This window comes from Triturus cristatus, chromosome 9, assembly GCF_964204655.1.
Source record: "Triturus cristatus chromosome 9, aTriCri1.1, whole genome shotgun sequence".
Classification (NCBI taxonomy): domain Eukaryota; kingdom Metazoa; phylum Chordata; class Amphibia; order Caudata; family Salamandridae; genus Triturus; species Triturus cristatus.
In genome coordinates this window covers 126,508,165-126,527,216 of record NC_140592.1, presented here as the reverse complement: position 1 = coordinate 126,527,216, position 19,052 = coordinate 126,508,165, and positions in this window count along the sequence as shown.

Genomic DNA, 19,052 nt, shown 5'->3' with positions numbered 1-19,052 from the left:
CTTTCATACAATCACCCAGTCACAGATCTGGGTTGTATACATCATCTTTATTTAGCTCAATTTGCCATCCCAGTTAGGACCCAGCCATATGCAAATTAGTCTTGACCCTGTTCCTCATGGGAACAGTCCAGCCCGAACAGCCAAGCCAGGTCATTCCTGGCACAGAAACAAGCATCCTGGGAATGGTTTCAGGGTAACACATCTCATCAGCCAGGCTAGCTTGAATACAGTGGGAAAGTGAGCAAGGGACCCACATCTGGGCATACCCTGTCAATTTAGTGTGAACAAAGCAAACACAAGGAGATGAAGGACAGAGTGATGAAACTTTTCAGACATTCATCCCAGTCACAGATCTGGGTTGAATCCATCATTGTTCTTTAGCTCACTTCGCCCCATCGAGAATGAGAGCCATGTTTGGATGGATGAATGTATGGATGGATGGATGATATTCAATGGTGAAGACTGGATGGTGAGAATGTAAAACTTAAACGGTGAGTAAGCCAAGGGTGAAGAATAAAAATACTAGAAGAACAATGCAATGATGAATGGAAAAATCCCTGGGAAGAAGAGTAAACAAGGGAATAGAGTGCTCATCTGTAATGGCATCCTTCTCGCCTTCTTTACTTGCTTGGAATGGATTTTTTATCAAGGTTTATGATTCAAAGGGTTGAGGTGGTATTTCAGACTACTCCCTTGACTCACAGTAGTTTTCAAGTGCAACGTATATTATGTATCCTTCCTAATACCCACCCATCATCATCAATCACCTCCCTCCGAGTCCCGACCCATGGCATTTTGCCAGTGACAGCCATGGGTGACATACCGGCTGCATGCTTACATCGGCGGCACTGCATTGTTGGCTGTGCAATGTGCGTCTGCCTCAGGTAATGTGTAGGCCCCTTTACAAATGTCATGGCAATGCGAAAAATAAATAGTTATGTTCCCCTTCACTCCCAGTGTCCACTCATTCACTTCCTGGTATATAAGTAACTCTTTTCCTAACTTCCTTGTTCTGGCCCAGTCTTTCATAAAATTTGAAAAAAACATTCTTTGCATATGCCACTTTCTTCTGGCCAAGTGATAACTTATATATATTTTTATTGCTTCCATAACAGATTACGTCAGTTTATTTTTTTCCCTTTCAACAATTGCCGAACAAAGTGACTCTCTACCAGCAAAAGCTTAAGCACTTGATGATGATGATCAGTGAAACGTCTACCTATCCAGCATAATCTAAATTACCTGCAATAGACTGAGTTAATAAATATTTCCCTTATTGCCAAGCAAATCTATTTTGTTGAAAAAAAGTAATGTCAAATGTGGTGATGGAGGGTGAGGTCAGAGAGTAAGGTGGGACTGAGAGTAAGTGACTTTGCATTTTGTGGATGGGATAGTCTGAGATGAAAGTGTCAAATACAGTATCCTGTTCCTTAATCCTTTCCCCGTACTGTAGTGCATTGCTTTTCCCATGGGCAAGCAGGAGGATGTCGGCCTGCATAATTGTCTTCTTTATAATTAATAGTACCTCACATGAAGCTTATCAACATAGTAAGTAACTATTCATCTGCCTTGTAGTTAGGGTGAAATTGAGGCATTTAACAGAGCATGGCCATTATAGAAATAAAAGATAATCATCTAGTACAGCTGCCTAACCTGCAGACAAATGCAAAGTATTGCGACACACGTGTGGATGTCTGTCTAGGGCGCCACCGAGCTAGTATGCCTACATTAATTTAGCTCAACAAGAGAGAGAAGAATACTTGTGTACTCCACAGTGCATAATGACTGAAACTCTAATCATATCAAAATCAAATGGCCAAAAGATACTAGCATATTGTTCTACTGTGCCATTATATAATTTTATGTGCTTTGTTAAAAGTATTGTTTACAATTTGTCTTTCTTGATATAGCTACTCCTGCAAATTTGACACAACCTGACAGGAGTTAGCAACCCGGGCCCGGCAGAGGAAACTGGAGGCCATCAGGGCAGAATATCAGCGGCTGGTGGCCGAGGAGGAGGTGGTAGAAGCAGCAGCTGCAAATACCTGGACCCCAGCCAGGGCCCAGTGCCTCCAGCAGTCCGTCACCACGGTCAAAAGGCAGCCACCCGCTGCCATTCCACTACTGCTGCTACCCTCTTATTTTAGAGCATTTAAGCACTGCATTCTGCAGAGGCTGGACACATTGGAGAGGCACGCTAGGAAGCTCCTAGCCCACCATTAAGAATGTTCTACCCCCTTTTTAATCTTTTTTTTGTTGGGTGGGGCTTGTTGGGGAGAAGGTGGGAATGTGGGAGTTGGGGCATTTTTGGGATTTTCTTATTTCTTTTTTGAAAAATTTTGTTTTTGGACTTTTAAACTACTTTGGACATTGGTTGGGGTTTGGAAGAGGGGTGGCCAGTCTTGGGATTACTAATTTACTTATATTTGTTAGGAAAATACACTTTTTTATAGTTTTACATTATGATTTCAATCTTTTTTGGGGGTAACTGTTTACTTCGCACTGCCATCTGTGGCACAGCCAGTTTTAACATCTGCTGATAGTGCAAGAATAATAAAATAGTTATGCAGTACCCTCCCTTGTATTACTACTCTTTCCTCATAGTCTCTGCAGTCTGCAACTATATTAACCCTTAAGGACTCGGGGGGTAGATAGGTGAATTTCTATTGTATATAGAATTATGGTAGTTCAACAATGAATCATCCACACTTCTTCTCTTAACTGATTAGATGAAGCGAGGGTTGCATGGTTTCCCAAGGTGCCACAGTGGTGGTAGTAGTAGCAGCATGCTTTCGCACTAGTCTAACAATGAAGAAACCAGATTCAGAAATGAGGTCCCATTCCCTCCTACCCATACTTAAACTGTACGATAAGGAATATTCATCACAGGGAACTAAACAAATTGAAATAAAAACTGAGTTAATGCCGTTAATATATGCAAGCTTAAAAAACACAAGGCAATGACCAGAGACTAGACTACTAGTACACAAGAAGAAGAGAGACAATAGAGAAAATGTGATGAGCAATGCTAAATTAAGTTAATCAGAATGTTGAGCTAGTAAAAGTTACAAAATGAAGTCGGCTCGAGCTTCGAAGTGGACAATCATAACCTTTGATGCAATACATGCCTGATGCTGGCAATTATGTTCCTCTGAAAAAATATTGAATACTGTGTGTGGTTGGCTAATATAAATATAATATTGCCAGTGTGGGCTATACTTAGAGCTGAAGATCCTCGCCCTGCACTGAGTTGGTGTTGCTTTCAGTACATCCACCCTACCAAGTGTGTGATCAATTAATGGCGTATATTTAGTCACATCTCAATAAATCACACAGCCCGGCGGAAGGGTTTTAGGGGTTCGATAAATGGATGGGGAGGGGTATTTGAGGGATATTTTGGACAAAGACAAACACTACACAAGGACAACATTCATCTTGGCAAAGAGCAGCCGACCATCATAAACCTGTTATGGGAGGAAAGGAAAATGGAGGAATGATGAATAGTACAGGTAAATTAAATTAAATTGTCCATCTGCCCCCAGAGAGACCCAAGTTACATTATATATGTTCTGTGATACCGAGCTTTGAAAGATAGCAAATATATAAAATTAAAATATCTGTAGGAGTCAAGTAAACATAAAGAACACATACAGTTCTAATGATTACAAAAAGAGAAAATGATACTGTATTGTTAAATTGGGAGTTGCCTCTGCATTCCTCTCGGACTGTCCGTCAATCTTGGGTGCCTGGCAGATGTGGTTCAGTAAGGTAAGCGTGAGTATGTTATATTGTTTTTCCAGTATGGCGCAAGGAAAGAGGGCCTGCAGAGGCAACATAGCTAAGTGTCTGTTTCCAGTTACCTTCAAAAACAGGACCCCATCCAACGACCACTTAAATTCAAATTTGAGCTAGACAGCACTGAGCACACACACACTCAGGAACACAGCATTTTCCTGGTCAAGTAAAATCAGTGCACCGCTGTCACTCACCACCATTACACAACTGGGAAGCTCAGCTTTCTGATGCGGGTGCCACTGCCAATGTCAAATAAACTGGCGGAAGGTGGGCGTTTTGATGTTTGACTCTCTGCAGTACCTACATCTACTGAGGTGGTTGTGGCTGTAGGCCGCTGCCAAAATTTTGCAAATATGGCAGCTGGTGGTCGTTAGATCTGTGGTGCCACTGCCACATCCACCCCAGGAAGTTGTGATGGGGTCATGTGGGTCTCCACTGGGGCTGAGCTAACATCCATGATGGCTGGTTCATCGTCACTCTCCTCTTCTACATCTACTTCCATAATTCTAAGGCTTTCTGGAACCTTCCTTTTCCCCAGCCTCATCTTGTGGCGTGTCTCGCTCTAAGAATGAGGCGGAATCCAAGTGGTGTCTAGATCATCAGAAAGGAGGCTTGAAGAAGAAGATGATGCACCACTAACACTCCATTTTCTAGCTGAAGATCTGGAAGACAATGGATCTCCTGAAAGAGCAGATCCCTCTACTTCCTCAGCATGAAGCTCAGTCTCTTGAACTGCTCCTACTTGGGAGGAACTACTGGTGGTTGCGGCTGATGTTGTTCACTTCTCTGAGTTTCCTGCTACAATTAGGTACTACTTTGCAATAAGTCAATTTCAACATCACTGTTCGTCAGAGTAGCCGTAATTAAACTGGTTGCCTCTGGGACAGACATGGGCTGGGGCCTAGATTGGGGTGGGTCCACTAATCTGGGGGTGCTGCTCCCAGCTTGCTCCCCAGAGGCCGGTGCGGCAGGCACAGTTGTTTGGTGAGGGTAAGTTCCTTCTAGTTCTCACTGGCCACTTTCTTGGTAGTACCGTTCTCTGGGCCCATCTTGAAGCTGTCAGTTAGCAGTGGCACTTAGCTTCACATTGAAGAGATTTCTGTGATGTGTGGGTCACACGTTACATAGTGCACAGGCCTTCTTTCTGGCAGTACTGTGGGTGATGTTGTCTATAGTGCAAATAAAATAAAAGTAGGAAGAAGGACATCAGTGAAACGTGGCATTATTGCAGTTCAATTAGTAGTACAAACAAATACAACCTCATTTAGTGTGGTCACTGGTTACTCGTATTATAAATAATTAACAATACTGTGCATCTATTCATAAAACAGAAAACCACACCAAAATAAACTTTCATGGTGACTGGCTGCACGCTCAGGAAGGATAAGAGAGAGCAATAACAACAACATACAGATGTAACTATTTGCTTTCTGTGCATCACGTGAAATCAATCACGTGTGATGTGGCACTCGGGCAGGTGCAGCTGACAAATGACCATGGGAGGAATAATCCTTAAACAATGAATGCTGTTGTGCACCTATAGCAGACATGGGGTTGATTGATGGCAGATGTAGTGAAAATGGTGTGAACATAAACCTAAAAATAAAAATAAAATTAAATATAATTTACCAATCAATAAAAAAAAAATGAAAAAAAAGAAATAGACTAGTATCTCATTGCTCAACCATCCATGCAGCCTATGGTAAAGGGCCACACTGGCTGGATGCACAAATAGGCTGCCAGCCCGTGCCACATTGTTGTCAACACCAAAAACACTGAGCAGGAAGGCATTGGAAACAAAGAATTGCCATGCAGGGCTATGGGGAAAGCACACTGACTGCCTACACCTAAAATACCCCTGCCAGTCTACAGTATATGTAAATCCTTCAGTACCACATCGCCAACCCCACGATGCTCTTATGCTTTATGAACCTTAATACCTTCAAACTGCGGCCTGCAGCCTATTCAGTTTCTCCACGTTGTTCCTCAACTGCCGAAAACGATGTCAAGCCTCTGAATTTTAAACTGCTTTTAAACTCTAACACTCCCGTGGTCCACTAATTAATCAAGGAGGTGTGCCCAGACCCCGTGACCCAACACTATTCTCTTAAAGGAGCACTCAGTGCAATCTAGTAACATCCACGATTAGCCTCAGAAATAAACTAAATAACTTGAAAGCAAATGGCAATAGGTTCCATCAACCCCATACAACCCTATATAAATCCCCCTAATATTTACGATATAATAAAAAATAATAAAATTGATAAAACAAGGAAGTTACAAACCAATCGATACCACTGTGTGCAAAATAGATGAATGAAATCACGGTACTTAACAGTGAAACCTAGTAATTGAAAAGAAACGTCTGAGTTTTGAACAGGATATAAATGTCCCAAGCACAGGTATTCCTATTGCTTTCATGCAGTCCATTCTGTATCTTCCGTGTCCACTCGCTGCCTCCGAAGTGATAAAATGTTCGTCTGCCATAACTTTATCAAATGTACACACAGTAATCCATTTAGGGTGCAAACTAATGTCGGGACGACAATGTTGCTAAGCCAGAGAAATGAAAAGAATGCACTCCTTTCCTTGAAAGACCTAGCGTGTTGATATTATTCAACTGAATGCTTGCGTGCGAAACGGATCATGACCGGTCCCAAAAGTCATGAAGATATCAGTAAATATCAAACATAAGGGCGCGTATTGTGCGCGCCCGTCCATCGCACTGCTTTGTGTCGGAATGTTTCTTCACCTTAAACAAGTCATCTTCTGTTATACCAAGATTTATCATGTTGTGAAACCAATAACTGCTTCAAATAATTATTTAAACTTTACTCCATGAGTTCTCAATCACTTCGCAGACAGCTTGAATCCACCATAGTTCTTTTATTTCACATATTTAAATGTCCTCTGCGTGCCCATCCAGGGGTACATCAGCGATAGGTGCGTGTGAACCATTAAAACACAGTGGACTCATATGGATTCACCCAATGCATTTCGGGCCCTTAGCCCTTCGTCAGGGGTAACTAGAATAAACAAAAAGAGACATCTAAACCACCTCTTCAATACCAAACGTCTGTATCAAAATAATTAATAAAAATACCACCCACATTAATCCTCACTAATACAAACCCCCTTTGTTCCCATAACACTCCCCTTGCTTAATTCAAACAACAAGATATTGAATACCCCGAACCACTACCCCTTTCTCTGTGATTTGATGAATTATTCACCCATAAACACCCCCCTACAAAAATAAATGTTGTCAAAGGATGTTTTTAGTGATGAGTAGAGATATAGGTGTTGGTTAATTTCATATTTGAATAATACTTTCATAACAATATTTCTTCCCTTATCGGAGGGCCTGATGACAATATTTTCAACACTGGCTAAAGATTTTATTATCTCCCTTTGTGCGTAGGTGAGGTTCTGTATTTGGTCTTTTCTTTTTTGTTTCTTCTACCCAATTGTATCACCTCCTGAGTGACAGTGTCTTTAAACGTTTCAATATTGTCATGTGGTGTATTCGGGTAGAATACGGACTTTGGTTTAAAATTAGTGTTCACTGATTTATCTGTGGTAATTTCTATCCCTTCCCAACTATTCATTATCTCTGGATTTGTCTCGACCAGTAGATCTTGTAGGGTAAAAAGTGCCTCAGCATCTCATTTATTGATATTGTATTGAGATACATCATTTCTTTTGTATTAATTACGTGATCCATAGCAATTGAACTACCCAACAGAACCATTTGTTCCTATAATTTCAACAATTGAGTCAATGTAAATATGTATATACCACAGTAGAATTTGGAATACAGGATGTATAATCGAGGCTACTATAACATGTAAATGTCTGTTTAGTCGGACTTAATTGAGATGATTTAGGATCACTGTATGCATTCTCAGGTATTATACCTGTAAATACAGGACCTAAGACATAATATACTAAAATGACAAAAAAGCCAATAGTAAAATGCCACTAGGCAGTATAAGGATCATAGAATATGCTATGTTAACACTATGTCTTAAGTTAATAATATACCATTACAAAATGGCCGTTACCTTAACCCAGCAATTGATGAGTGAAGCACGTGTAGTCCTATTTTCATGTCTATACCGGAACATGTAAATATGTGGTTGTTTTTTCAAACTAGTGTGTGACCAAGGGGACGTGGGTCCCCGAAACACGAAACCTGGTGGAATAAAATCTTAAGCTGGTGAAACTTTACCCTGAGTGAGCGCCTATTTGGTTATACAATTGACATCTGAAGTTCGGTGGGCTTCGCCGACATGACGCCCTAAGTGTGGCGGGTGCAAATTTTATTACCGGCTACAGCCCGAACTGCTGAACGTAATACACCAAATTTGGCAAAAAGGTAGAGCTTGGTTCAGAAAGCGTCTTTTTTTTTCAATGGTGTAAATTCGTTCAGTAGTTGCTGAGAAAATCAAAAAATAAAAGTTTCGATATCTGGGGCAGCGGTGGGTCCGCGCAGCCTCCCAACCGCGCGCTTCACTGTGATTGGCAGCCAACACTGCAAACGAGGAAGTGTTGGCAGCCATCTTATGACTCGGTAGAGCCGAGTTACAAGATAACAGTCAAAAAAAGATTAAAAGAGAAGAAAAGGGGGCAGGGTAGAAACACCCTGACTCCCTCATCCTGCTCAATGTGGACCCACAAGGACCCCCAGGCCTAAAAACTATTAATTTTTTCATTTAAAAAACCTCAGAATGCGCGCTGGGTGCGCGAATCCAGATAAACAAAATAAAAAAATTAATGAAGCGGGGGCTCCCCCACTTCATTTAAATGAGCCCCTGGGTGGGCCAGGTTCCAGGGGCAATCCTATAATTATATTGCAGGGGCCTGCGGGGCCTCCGCAGCCCCGGGGACTGCCACCTCCTATGTAAATTAGGTGCGGGAGGGCACAGGCCCTCCCGCAGCCCTGGGGATTGCCACCTACCTGGGGCTTGTTTTATAATTGTTTGGGGGCCTCTGAGGCCATCCCAAGTCCCAGGGTTTGGGGCTTTAATTAAATAAGCAGGGTGGACCTCGTGGGCCCCCCGAAGCCCTGGGGAGCACCTCCTCGCCGGGGCTTTGAAAATAGAGTGAGGGGGCTGTGCGGTCCCCCTCCTGGAGCACTTGATGGCCCTGGGGACCGCCACCCCCAGGGCCAGCTCCTGCAATGTCCTGGGGTGTGCACCCCCGAGACATTGCCATTTGCTATGACAGAGCGGGAGCATGGCTTCCACCCTGTGATAGCAAACCGTGGATTGCTTCGTTGAAGCGACAGGAGGAAAATCTCGTGTCGCTTCAATAAAGGAAAGAGAATTGCTTTTGGGCAAGAGAAGCTGCATGTTAGCTGCTCCCGTTGCCCAAAAGCAATGCACGGCTTCCGTAGGAGTCGGGGAGCCGGTGGGACCGTGGGGAAATTGGGGCTCCCCCCACGGTCCCAACAGAGGGGCCAGGCCCTGAGGCATGGGGTCCCCGGGGCCAGAAGTGGCCAGGGAGGGGGGCCACGTGGCCCCCTTCCCCTTTAAAAAAAGGTATGAAAATTAATGAACATGAACTTTAAAAAAATACAAAAAAGTTTGGAGTCGCTACCACCCCCGTCCACCCCCCACAAACAAATGTGATAGCAACCTTCCGAAATCTGGAACGTAACAAATCGGCGTATGTTGCACAATTATAAAAATCAAGATGCATGTGATGTTGGACAAATGAGAATCATAGTCATCTATGGATGTACATAGAAAACATTTTATTTATACAAAACAACAAAATAAAAGTAGCTACAGCCATGGCATGTCATCCCTTGACAATCTGTGAATCACAGCCTGCAAGACAAAAAGTAAGATAAGATTGTGTGTTATGCGCCCATCAAAAGAGAGAAAGAAAGAAAGAGTGAGAGAGAGAGGAAGAGAGAGAGAAAGAGAGAAAGAGTGAGTGAGAGGAAGAGAGACCAAAAGAGAGAAAGAGTGAGAGAGAGGAAGAGAGAGAGAAAGAGAGAAAGAATGAGAAGGAAAGGAAGAAAAAGAGAAAGAGAGAAAGAGCGTGAGAGAGAGAAAGATAGAGATGGAGAGGGAGAGTGAGTGCCGACACTGCGGACAAAATCCTCATAGCTCACCTTTCTGCCACCGAGGTGCCTCTAACCACTAGCCAGGACATACTCTAGCCCTTAAGCTCACTCATCTGAAACATAGTATAGAATCAGTAATGGCAGAATATATACAACTGCACATGTCTTCATCGCTGTGCCGCCCCTGCGCAGCCAGGTTGCTGCATCCCATCCACTCCAACCGCCCAAAGGTGTCTGCTTGCCCCTGAGCACCCAGGCCGCTGCACACCATGCACTTCCAACAGCCAGAGGTGTCTGGCCGCTCCTGCGCACCCAAGCTACTGCACACCATCCACTCCCACCACTCAGAGGTGTCTTCCCACCCCTGCGCAACCAGGCTGTTCCACACCATCCACTCTCACCGCCCAGAGGTGACTGCCCACCGCTGCGCAAATAAGCGTCTCTGCTCATCTTCCACCACCGGCGTGTGTCCAAGAGGACCCATGATGTGAAGGTCGCAGATTTGATTCTGGGTCTTGATATCGCAATGGCCGAGAACATATCAAAGCACCGCGCTGAGAAGTGTGTGGCATACACGTGGTGCAGCCGAGCTCGCAATTCAAATCAGGTCTTGATTGCCAGGATGGTGTATCGAGGCCACACATCATCGCAGGCTGCACACCCGCTCAGCTCTGGTGGCACTAACTCAGTGGAACTCAAGTCATCGCCACATGGCGGGAGGCTCGTGTCGGGGGGGTCGACAATCTGTGAATCACAGCCTGCAAGACAAAAAGCAAGATAAGATTGTGCATCATGTGCCCATCAAAGAAAGAGTGAGAGAGAGGAAGAAAGAGAGAGAGAAAGAAAGAGTGAGAGAGGAAGACAGAGAGAAAGAAAGAGGAAGAGAGAGAGGAAGAGAGAGAAAAAGAGAGAAAGAGAGAGAGAGGAAGAGAGAGAGAAACAGTGTGAGAGAGAGGAAGAGAGAGAGAAAGAGAGAAACAGTGAGAGAGAAAGGAAGAAAATGAGAAAGAGAAAGAGTGTGAGAGAGAGAAAGGAAGAGATGGAGAGGCAGAGGGAGTGCTGACACTCAGGACAAAACCCTCACAGCTCACCTTTCTGCCACCGGTGTGTCTCCAACCACGTACCAGGACATACTACAGCCCTCAAACTCACTCATCTGAAACATAGTATAGAATCAGTAATGGTAGAGTACATGCAACTGCACACGCCTTCATCGCTGTCCAGCCCCTGCACACCCAGGCTGCTGCACCCCATCCACTCCCATCCACTTCTGCTGCCCAGAGGTGTCTGCCCATCCCTGAGCATCCAGGCCTCACTGCTCACCTTTCCTCCACCGGCGTGTCTCCAACCACTTGCCGGGACATACTGCAGCCCTCAAGCTCACTCATCTGAAACATAGTGTAGAATCAGGAATGGCAGAGTACATACAACTGCACACGCCTTCATCGCTGTCGCGCCCCTGTGCACCCAGGCTGCTGCTCACCATCCACTCCCACTGCCCAGAGGTGTCTGCCCGCTCCGGTGCATCCAGGCCTCACTGCTCTCCTTTCACCACCTGTGTGTAGAAAAGAGGGCCAACCACGTGCCGCTGCAAGCCCCAACCCGTAGGCCACCAGGCCTCACATTTGGTGCTGCGTCTTGATTTTACCATGGCAGAGGACATGCCAGTGTATCCGTCATCATCACAGGTTGCACAGCCGCTCAGCTCTTGCGGTGCCACTAACTCTGTGACCAGCGAGGCCGCGCCACGTGGCGGTAGGCCCCCGCTGTTCAATGGCTCAGGCCTACACTGCGGTCCAGCAGGGCACACAAAACCTGACCTGTCCAGACCGCCGGGACGGGGCATCATCGCAGGCTACACACCCGCTCAGCACTTACAGTGCCCCTACTTTAGTGCACCGAAAGTCACCGTCCCGTGGTGATGTGCCTGTGCCGGCCACAGTGCATCCGGTGCCAGCAAGTCGGAATTGGAAATGGCGTAGAGCACGTGCGCCCGGTCTTTTTTATTTTGCAGGGTCACTTGTCCTGTAACGCCTGTGCTTGATGGGTGTTGTGTGGGTGTAAACCAGACGTGAGGGAGTGGCTGTGGCGTACTGACAACTAGACCTGTGACCAGCAGATCACTACAATGTAAACCTGGGCCATGTAGCGTTGTTGTCCCTCCCTGTAAGCGTAAGTGGAGTGGGTTGGCCTGGCATATGCCAATCCTGCGTGAGGCTGTGAACAATGACTCTGGAGCTATGGGAGTGAGTCCGTCCTGGGCTGTATGAGGAATCAACTGAAGCGGGTGATCCTGTTGTAGTGCTGCCGCAACCCAGGCCACAAGCGCTAATGTGTCATCTTGTGACCCAAGTCCCACAACATGACCAACATGGAAGGTAGGGGGAATCACTGACTTTACATTCATCTATACTTCTACACATGAAAGTTTATGCACATGACAAATCTGTGTGGATATGAATGTTGTTTATTGCACATTCAGTGGAGTTTTGCAACTGTAGCAATACAGGGCTATGCAAAGCCCAAATTTCAGTTTTTGGCACATGGAGGGCAGCCAATTAGAGCCAAGCTCATGCTCGGGGGTTAGTCAACATATGTACTTATCCAATCACTCCGCCAATCCCCAAGCACGTATAAATTCACTATACACTCTCCTTGCAGTACTCTAATGATCCAGTCTCTACCTATGTACTTATACAATGACCGAGACAAAGTTACTGAACCAAATTTTTCCCCACTGCCAGAGGTAACATGGTTGCATGCGCTGTCCACAACAGAATGTAATGTGGTAGGGCCCAGGGGCAGCATCATGCATACATAATGAACACATGGACACAGTTAGATAGATAGTGGAACTGGGTACGGGCACGTGCGCTCGGCTCCTTTTCATTACCAGGGTCACATGTCAAGTGACGTCAGTGCTGGATGCGTGTGGGGTGAGTGTAAGCCAGCCCTCAGGGAATGATTAATGCTGGTAACAAGTACAACAGTAATTATCGGATCACACACAGAGATGCAATCATAAAGGGTCTATGACTTGTGCTGCACTAAGGTAGGGGCACCAGATGTGAAATAATACACAAAAGATTCTATCGTAAAGGGTCCATGACTTGTGGTGTATTGAGGTAGGGGCAGCAGATCTGAAACTATACACAAAAGATTCTATCATAAAGGGTCCATGAGTTGTGGTGCACTGAGATAGGGGCATCAGAAGCATTTAGCGTGTGCACAACCAACGATGAATCGATGATGCATGGTGTGGGAGGGCCGCACTGGTAGCAATGTCTGTTGCCTACTGGACTGCGGCATCTGCAATCGCAACTCGATCTAAATTGTGAGCCCTGCTGTCCTCAGTGTAGATCGAAGGCAGTAGTCAGCACAGACATCGAGGAATGCTTTTTGTCACTTCCTCTTGACAAAATCCGAGGACATTGAGTACAATTCTGTCTGCAGTTAATAAATCAAGACTGAATTCAAATTGTGAGCTTTTCTGACCGCAGTGTAGGTGTATGGCATAAAAGATGAAATATGTATGGACTACATTGTCAAAATATCTAGGTTTTAGGGACATTATAGTTAGTTGCCTACTGGACTCTGAAATTAATTAATCAAGACTGAATTTGAATTGTGAGACCTGCTGACCACAGTGTAGGCCGGAGGCTGTGGTGAGCAAAGGCCCACAGCCATGTGGCGTTGACTTGAGCTGCACAGATTGTGAGCATTTGGTCTTCTTAACCGATTATAGTCTCTTACACAATTTGCTTCAGTACTAATCTTGAATTGTGAGCCCTGCTGACCACAGTGTAGGCCGGAGGCTGCAGTCAGGAAGGCCCCACCGCCATGTGGCATTGACTTGAGCTGCACAGAGTTAGTGGTACCCGAAGCACTCAGCGTGTGCCCGGCCAGTGGTGATGTGTGGTCTGGGTGGGCTGCACTGGCAGCAATGTCTGTTGCCTACTGGACTGCGTCATCTGCAATTGCGACTCTATCTGAACTGTCAGCCCTGCTGACCACAGTGTAGGCTGGAGACAGTGGTGAGCAAGGGTCAACAGTCACGTGGCGTTCACTTGAGCTGCACAGTTAGTGGCTCCTGAAGCACTCAGCGTGTGCGCAGCCTGCGAAGATGCGTGGTCCGGGCAGGCCGTACCGGGAGCAATGTCTGTTGCCTACTGGACTGCGTCATCTGCAATCACGACTCGATCTGAATTGTGAGCCCTGCTGTCCGCAGTGTAGATTGAAAGCAGTAGTCAGCACAGACATCGAGGAATGCTTTTTTTCACATCTTGACAAAATGCGAGGACATAGGGTACAGTTCACTCTGCAATTAATAAATCAAAATTGAATTCGAACTGTGAGCTCTGCTGTCCGCAGTGTAGACTGCCATTCAGTGTTCCTTTGGACTTGTAAGATGAATTTGGTCATTGTACTAAAGCTATAACTGATTTAAAACAAGTTCTTGAAGCAAGGATACTAAAAGGATATTATGTAGGTTTTAGGGACGTTATAGTTAGTTGTGTACTGGACTCTGCAACTAATGAATCAATACTCAATTTTAATTGTGAGCCTGATGACTGCAGTGTAGGCCAGAGGCAGCAGTCAGCAAGGGCCCACAGCCATGTGGCGTAGAGTTGAACTGCACAGTTAGTTGCACCAGAAGCATTCAGCGTGTGCGCAGCCTGCGATGAATGCGTGGTTCAGACGGGCCGCACTGAGAGCAATGTCTCTAGCCTACTGGACTGCGTCAGCTGCTTTCGCGAGTCAATCTGAATTGTGAGCCCTGCTGTTCGCAGTGTAGATGGAAGGCAGTAGTCAGCGGAGACATTGAGGAATGCTTTTTGTCACTTCCTCTTGACAAAATCTGAGGACATAGAGTACAATTCTCTCTGCAGATAATAAATCATGTCTCAATGTAAATTGTGAGCTCTGCTGACCGCAGTGTAGGTAATAAATGAAGAAATATGTATGGAATACATTGTTGAAATGTGTAGGTTTCGGGGACGTTATAGTTAATTGTCTACTGGACTCTGAAATTAATGACTCACAACTGAATTTGAGTTGTGAGCACAGCTCACCGCGGTGTAGGCCGGAGGCAGCGGTCAGCAAGGACCCACAGGCATGTGGCATAGATTTGAACTGCACAGTTAGTAGTACAGGAACAATTCAGCGTGTGCGCAGCCTGCGATGATGCGTGATCCGGGCGGGCCACACTGAGAGCAATGTCTCTTGCCTACTGGACTGCATCATCTGCAATCGCGAGTCACTCTGAATTGTGAGCCCTGCTGTTCGCAGTGTAGATGGAAGGTAGTAGTCAGCACAGACATCGAGGAATGCTTTTTGTCACTTCCTCTTGACAAAATCCGAGGACATAGAGTACAATTCTCTCTGCAATTAATAAATCATGTCTCAATTTAAGTTGTGAGCTCTGCTGACCGCAGTGTACGTAAGAAAAGATGAACTATGTATGGAATACATTGTCGAAATGTGTAGATTTCGGCGACGTTATAGTTAATTGCCTACTGGACTCTTAAATTAATGAATGAAGACTGAATTTGAATTGTGAGCACTGCTCACCACAGTGTAGGCTGGAGGCAGCGGTCAGCAAGGGCCCATAGGCAGGTGGCATAGAATTGAGCTGCACAGTTAGTGACACAGGAAGAATTCAGCGTGTGTGCAGCCTGCGATGATGCGTGGTCTGGGCAGGCCGCACTGGTAGCAATGTCTTTTGTCTAATGAATTCTGCCTTAATAAGGCTACGTGGTGATGACTTATGGTGCACAGAATTAGTGGTACCTGAAGCACTCAGCGTGTGCGCAGTCTGCGATGATGCATGGTCCGGGCGGGCCGCACTGTGAGCAATGTCTCATGCCTACTGGACTGCATCATCTGCAATCGCGAATTGATCTGAATTGTAAGCCCTGCTGTCCGCAGTGTACATCGAAGGCAGTAGTCTGTACAGATATAACTCTGTGGTGCTGTGCCACTGAGTTCGCAGGGGGCCTGTGTCGAGGAGGCCGGCGGTCACGGCGGCAGCCTCATGGCAGGGTGAGGGCCACCGCTCTGGCAGAAGCGTTGGCCTTCCCAGAAGTGAACCACGCCCAGAGTCCCAGCCTATTTATTCACACTTCTACGCTAGAGTGGCATATGTAGGAGCAGCCCACTCCACTTTCGGTTCCATTTACAGGGGGATGACACACATACATGATCAAGATCTTACCCACTGCCTGAGGTAACATGGTTGCGTCCACTCTCCACAAAAGTACAAGCACCAGCAGTATATGTACACATGGAGAGGTCTGTGATCTGCATAGTGAGGTCTGTCCAGCACATTACCACTACACTTGGCATTGTGTGCATTGTTATTGATGGGTGACTTGCATTCTTCACACATACTTCTTTCCCATGTCTACCAACATTCAGCTATTGTGTGGCTGAAGGGCCATGCCGTTTTGGGAAGGTTCGCTGTTCTGCGCTGCCTCGTGGTAGTGGGGGGTGGGTGGTCCAAGGGGGAGGTCCTGGGGGTGGTGGTGGTGGGTGTTGAGGCCTTCTTGGGTGTCAGAGCTGCATGATCAGTAGCTCTATGACATGTGTTGGTCTTCAGATTTGGTTCTGGGCTAGGCTCCCTTTTACACTGTGGGTAGTTGTCCTGCACTATACCTGTAAATGGCAAATGTTAAATTCCTACTGCTAACGGGGCTTATCACCTGTTTTTGGATCGCATCACAGATTTCGCTGGTCATTGACAATATTGGGAAGTGGTGTTTTCATGTTATTTTTGCACGGGAACGCCTACTCTGCATATCATTAGCGTTAGTTGTCGCACTCATTTGTGGTGATTTCTTTCGCGGAAGCTATCGCTGGAAAACTGGTGATATCGGCTGTTTTCACCAGGTTGAGAATGGGACAATAATTTAAAATCACTGAAAAAAACATTGGTTTAATGAACATTATAATTAGAAATTAGCATTTAAAAAACCTTAGAAATTCACTGAAAAAAACCATAGGTTTCAGGGACGTTATAGTTAGAAATTAGCATTTAAAAAACCTTTGAAACTCACTGAAAAAACCATAGGTTTCAGGGACGTTATAATTAGAAATTAGCATTTAACCCCTTCGCTGCTTCAGTTGGCCAACGGCCGTCGCGAGCACTACCTCCGTAGTGCTGCGTACGTCCATTGGCAGACGCGGCCCAGCCCACTTGATCAAAGTGCCACACCATGGCAGAATTTTCACCGCGGTTAAGCGGCTAAAAAAACATAGAAATTCACTGAAAAAAACATAGGTTTAATTGACGTTATAGTTAGTTGGACATTTCACTCACACAAAACCAGAGAAATTCGTCCGTTATAGTTAGTAGAGCTAACTATAACTCGCGCCCCCGCAATGCACTGCTGATGCCATCACATATTACATCACTCATGACATGGTCAGTGACATCACTGATGACATCACTGATAGCCCTGGAGGTGGGCTTCCCAGTGACGTGTAAGCTGATGGCAATGGTTTGGATTGGCGAAAAAAATCAACTGATAAGATTGATAATATATTGTAAGTAAATAAACAATTTCCGACAATAGCTCAACACTGCACAATACTTCTATGTTATGTTTTTTCCTTAGTTCTAAAGGTACTATGTGATGGATTTTCCAATACTTATCAATTGTGCTTACACAGGTAACAGACACACTTGTGTAACCAAATCAGAGTGAGCCCAAAGGGCTGTGTGATAAAATGGCCAAGTCCAAAACCAAGGAGTAAAATAACATAGTTAGGGGACGTATCCTAAGACCTATTATGTAAAAAAGGCAGGTAGAACCAGAAATCAATCATGGCACTTTTGTGTCTACATAAAGATGAAGGTGAAAAGGCACAAAAGTTAGGAACGCACAGAATGAAATCTTTTAGCTAAGAGATAACAGTGTATAGATATGGGATGCAGAGCATCTAGTTGAGGTGAATATAAGGGTAATGAAGTAAGAATAAAGAAATAATATACATCCTAAGATATTGTTCATTAGATGCTATGCATCAGTAATAGATGAAATCAGTTACATTTCTATATGTTACTGTTATTAGTCAAAAAGATAAAGAAAACTAAGAAAAGCTGATAAAATGTAGGACGTGTTAAGTGTTTTCATTGATCATATAGAGCCCTTTAAACAGTGGATTATACGGAAAGACATGCATAGACTACAATACACCATAAAGGAACTGCAAGTCCATGATGCAAAGATAGCCATACAAACGAGCAGATATGCCCATAGATATGACAAAGCGCATCATAAGTAGGGACCGAGATGTTAAATGTGAAGCAACAGGCATGCAAAGAGAAGGAAGACAATAGGCTGATTGAACACTGTGGCTAAGTATACATGAGTGCTATAAACACTGGATCAGTTTGATCCGGACAGACCCGATTTGTCACACTGAGAATGGGATCCTGGTTAGACTAATGGGCATTATTGCACTGAAATCAGTGAATCACCATGAATATGACTGGCTACCCATATACATAAGAACAAAGGTTTTTTTACCAGAAACTGCGTTCGTATATCTGGCACGCGATTTGCTAAATCACAGGGTTTGTCACAAGAAAATGTGTTGTTTTATGTACTAAACCCACTTAGCAATTCGCAAACATGTTTCCAAATCTCTAAATGGGTTCAGGAAACAATTAGCGAGTGCTATTTGGTAGAGGTGTGATCCAAATAACAATTCCTTATGGTCTGTTTTAATGTTTTGATGCTAAAATGCGGTCACAAAACATTATTATTTTACCAACTTCTGAAAGGTAATGGAAACCTATTCCTAACCGGGAAGGGGTCCCCCCTTTCCCTTTGTGAATTGTCAACAAAACTTTAATATGGAGTAGGTAGTGATTCAAAGGACCACTGTGTACTCTTAAAAAACTGTTTTACAAGCTTTTTTTTAACATCTTTTTGATGCACCCATTTTCCTTTAAGGAATACGGGCTGCATTAAAAATAAATGTGTTTTATTTTTAAGCAAACAAAGACATGGTGGAGTGCTAACCCCTATGATGGTAGCAAATCATATCGGGTAGCAATCTGCGACCTACCTCTTTAATATTCACGAGGTAGGTTGAATTGTGAGCCACAGTAATTTGGGGGCATATTAACAACAACCCTCGATAATTATCGCAGAATGCGCTTAGCACGTTTTTC